Genomic DNA, 4,942 nt, shown 5'->3' on the forward strand with positions numbered 1-4,942 from the left:
AAGCACAATGTCCCAGGGTACTATGATTTGGTGTGATGATGGAACAGAATAAGAGGCCTGTCACCAGGAGGCAAGGTTAGATCAAGGCACAAAGAAACTCACCTGCTAAGCTAAGGAACGAGGAATATTCCACCATAAGGGGGTATGTTGAATAAATTAGGTGACGTCTTCCAAGGGAATTCACTATTCTCAATCATACTCTCAATATTTTAGGATACAGGAAAATATAACTTAGTATATGGGGAATATGAATTACAGAAGAGTGCAGACAATACAGTCCCAATTCTGCTTCAAATACACAAACCATGCTAATAGAATGAGTAAATTAAAAGCAATGATGACTAATAGCATTATCTTTCCCTAACCCCATCCCATGAGAACTGGTTTCAATGGCCCATGGAAGAGTTTATCCCAGGATGGGAAACAATGGAGGTTAGTACCTTGAATAAGGGAGAAGAAAGCAGGTGGATAAGAGTCAGAAGAGAGGGTGAGGACTGGGGTTGGAAGATGGGAGGGTACTCTTCCAACTTCCAATACTCTCTTTTTGGCACTTTGTCCCTCCAGTGGATAGTGAGACGGGAACTTGCTGTCAGTAGAAGGCAGTCCACCTGGGGCAGCCCTGCCAAAGCAGATGAAGCACAAGGATCCTCTGAGCATCACTGCTCATTGAGGAGCCATGACAAAGCCCATAACCCACAGCCCAGTTCCTTGGTCTTCCTGAGTCTCAGGTTCCTGCATGATTCCATGGAGAAGGAAGGAAATCTCAGTAACAGGTTCACTTTCCTTCCATCTCCAGTACATGGAGACATAGGCCATGTTCAATTCACTTCAGTTCAATAAAATATGATTGAAGATCAGCTAAGTGCTGAAGGCATAGTGGTGAGCAAAATCAGACAGACTCTGTCCTTGTGGAGCAGTATATTGAAGAAGACTGATATTAGTCAAATAATCACAGTAACAAACATTAAATTGCCTGGGAGGCAAGTGTTATCAGAGCCCATAATAGGGGCATCTCACTTAGTTTAGGGGAAGGCAGAGTGGGTCAAGGAAGGACCCTTTGAAACTTAAACTGAGATCTGAAAAATGAGTAGGAACTACGACAAGAAGAGGTGAGAAGAGTGCTGAAACCAATATAATATTGTACGTCAACTATACTTCAATAAAAAAATAATGTAAGCCGAGTCTGAAAAAGATTTTTTAAATGTTACTAAACAAATATAAGGAAATGTAGACCAAGTCTCCACAACTAAGACAGATCATATGAGAGTATTTTCAATGAAGACTTCAAAAGAGAAGAAGGCTAAGATGTTAAAGTGGATAGACTGAATTTAATTACCTCCAAATTACAGTACGAAATGGGTGAACACATTATTTTCTTGATTGGGAAAATAGGGGTTTCATACCATACAAATAAAAGACAGCTTGGTTAAACAGAAAAGTAGTATGTGTCCCTCACATTCATTCACTTTAAACGTTCATTTAAAATTGCATGGTGATAAGGAAGCTTTATTTTGGACAAGGAACTGTTTTCAGGTGCTGCTGAAAGCCCAGGACTATGCAGTAAACATCTGGTGAGGAATTGGGGTCTCCTGACCCTGCATAGGGTGGAGGAGCAATTATTGTAATTCAGGAACCCTTGCAGAGGGAAGCCGGGCCAGTAAGGCATGCTCTGAGCTGCTCTTTAAACCAGTCTTAACTTTCTGGAACTAGGGAACCCTGGACCACTAAATTAATGAGTCGAGCCTTTTATCCAGTGTTATTACATGGTCTGTCGGTAGTTCTCACAGCAATCCAAGAGAATTGACTTCTATACAAAAGTACTATAATATAGATTTTTTTTCCTACTTTGCATATATACTAGGGATATTTTAAGTCTAGCATTTCAGAATAATTAGTTTAACTGGATTAGATTTATGGGAACTATGCTGTCCTAGTCTTAAGTCTTCTTGGTGGTCCCTAGTATGAGAAATTTCCTATGATTTTCATGTATGAAATTAATTTGCAAGTGGAATATATTTGCATAAGCTTTAATAAAAGTATAATATTGAGACCAGAAATAAAATATTCCTCTAGCCATAATTTACCTATTTATGTATGGTAAATGATTTGAGTAAATGTTAATAAATACATTTTTGAAAACTATTGGATGTAAGATAAAGGGCCAGTTCAGTCGGAAACAAACTCATATTCCATATTTCTCCAAAATATAAAATTTCTTTCTTCTGAGTATAAAGGTATTGTTTAATATTTTTAACAAGTCGCATGAATTTCTTTAAATATATGTTTTAAGATAGTTTAAAGCTAAACAGGAAATTTTAAAAATACATGTTTATTGAAAAAAATCAGACCACACAAAAAGATACAAAAAATTTAACATTAGATATATATGTGATATAAAGAAAAATTGATCACCATACTAGGAACCACTAAAATATTGAAAGTTTCCTTAATTCTGGGAGTCTCAAAATGACCACCCTTGAAAAAAACTTGCTAACTCTATAATACCATCTGTTAATGAAAACCAAGTTAAAAGCTAAACAACATGTATCACCATATCAGTTCTACTTTTTGTCCATATTTCTGCTCAAAGACAAAAGATAAATAAGAATGTTTGCCATTACCCTTAATACCCTTTGGTGCCAAAATGTGTATTGACCCCAACTCTTTTTTTTTTTAGCATCACGTATGTAAAATGGATGTGCCCCTTTGAAATTCTATTTTCCTGTCTCCCTGAGGATAAAAAAAAACCTTTATATGATTGAGCCCCTTGAAACATTTCTCCTACCTGGGAGAGTTAATGTTTCCAGGCTAAGTCCTTAGTTGGACTCAAATAAAACTGTCTTTATTCCAAGGTAATTTGAATGAATTTTTTGTCAATTTATTATTTTCAATTCACATAACAAGTATGTATACTCTAACGTGCTTATTTCTAATTTTATCTAATCAAGACAGAATTACCTAACATGACATTTTATGATCTTTTTTTTCACCTAGCAGGTATCTTTCCATGTCAAAATCTACATTATTACTTATAATCGCTATATAGCATTGCCTTTATTGACCTAACTCCAAATTTGGAAATGTCCAATGTTCATTGCCTTACATGTAAATAATTTCCATGTGTTCCATGTTATATATAGGGTTTGATAAATATCTATATTTTTAATACCTAACACCTTTGCATAACTATTTCACTTATTCCTTAGACAAAATCCCCAGAACCTGCAAAGTTATACAGTTTATACATTTAAATTGATAGCTGTTGCTTATTGCCTTTCAGGATACTTTCACCAGCTTACAGTGCTAGACTGTTCTATTCTCATCTTAATTTAGCAATTGTTTGATTACCAGAGTTAAGGCTATTAAAAAGCAAACATGCTTTTGCATAGTGTTTGTAAGATTAGGCACAATACCAGGATCACTTTTGTTTGCTGATATAGGATAATATTAAATATCAACAATACCAACAAGATAAAATTTAAACTTCTCTACTAGAACAAAAGAAGTGCAGTAGAACTCAGTAATTTTTGTCTGCTGTGTTCACTGATGGCAAGCTGGTTCCAAGGAAAAATTGAGTGTATGCTCAATTAAGCTCATATTTAGAAATCCAATCCATTTCCTCTTCAGAATCTGAAAGAGTAAAGGTGCAGAAAAAGGCCCAAATTGTATGAAATAAGGTCATTTCCCAGAAAAAACTTCAAGAGTAAGGAATTGTTCCCAATTTATACCCTCAATTGATCACATATTGCTAATGTTTTCCCAGTTGTAGCTTTTTTTAAAATTTTTGTTTTTAGATTCTTGACAGTATAGACATGTAAAATATTTTTGTATTAACATTTTCCTGCTTGGCAAGGAAATACAAGAGCAAGAAACAAATTATTGTAGAAATTGCTTAAGTGTGTGTTTGTGAATGGCAAGTAAAATGACAGCAATTGGAGTGAACTTTCAATAGTGTGGTTGTTAGGTTAATAAAAAGATTTCCCCGGACAAAGGTTTCCATTCATCTATTCAATACCGACGGCACACCTTTGTAGTAGGCACTGGAGAGAGAAACATAAAAAAGGAGAGGGTGCAAGTGTTTGGAGGCCAGACTGGGAGATGACAGTTAAGTGTGCTTTCGAGTAAGAAACTCTTCTACAATTACTCTAGGGTACTGTTAGACCTTAAGGGCACAGATAAAACAATACTTTAACTCTAGAATAAGTGGGGTGGTTGTGGTCAAGGGGGCAGCCCAGAATATAATGTCCAAACACGATGAGGAAATGCTCTGGGAGGAGCCTGTAATAATCACAACTGCAAACTTACTAGGAACCAGGTGCTCTTACAAACCTTTCTGCTCTTCTGTGAAGTAGCGACAGTCATTCCTATATTGCAGAAGTGAGGCAAGGAGAGTTTATACACAATCCCCAAGTCTAAACAATTGGGAGTGAGCTGCGATTGGAACCCATTCTGGCTTTACCTCTTCAAATGCTACTACACTTAGTGAAAGCGATCCTCACCCAGTACCGGCTGGTTCTCTCGCCATCTGCCCTTGCATTTTTTTCCCTTCTTGTTAGCTATGTGCCTTTTAACGACATGTGATTTTTCTCCCTACACCCCATTTAACTTTCCCTTGAGTGCAGGCACTTAAGACCCAGTCCCAGGGTGAGTGTTTTACTTCCTAGAATGGGAAGTGGCAGTATTTTACTTCCTAGAAAGGGAAGGGACCTGCAGAAGCCATAATCGACGCACGGCTGACCCCGGGGGGAAGCCACAAGTTAAACTAGCACCTACCCGGTTGGGACCCCCATCCAAGGTATCTCACAAAGCCCCACCACCACTGCAACAGCCACTATCCTGAATTAGGACTTCTGAGTTCCGGGAGGAGCCGCTCACTGTGGCACCGGAAGCCAGGCGGGGACCGTTCCAGGCACGGACTGACCGCCAAACAGTTCTTCCGGGT

The 4,942-nt window shown here is 37.7% G+C and overlaps 1 long non-coding RNA gene across 1 annotated transcript; it reads right to left on the bottom strand.

The window, feature by feature from the left end:
• Positions 1-2,856: 2,856 nt before the first annotated feature.
• Positions 2,857-4,886, bottom strand: LOC140843449 (uncharacterized). The gene is made up of 2 exons (XR_012121229.1): positions 4,774-4,886; positions 2,857-3,630 (listed from the first exon to the last, which is right to left on the bottom strand). It is a non-coding gene; the product is annotated as an uncharacterized lncRNA (long non-coding RNA).
• Positions 4,887-4,942: the final 56 nt, after the last annotated feature.

The sequence above is a fragment of the Manis javanica genome, chromosome 1, assembly GCF_040802235.1.
Source record: "Manis javanica isolate MJ-LG chromosome 1, MJ_LKY, whole genome shotgun sequence".
NCBI lineage: Eukaryota > Metazoa > Chordata > Mammalia > Pholidota > Manidae > Manis > Manis javanica.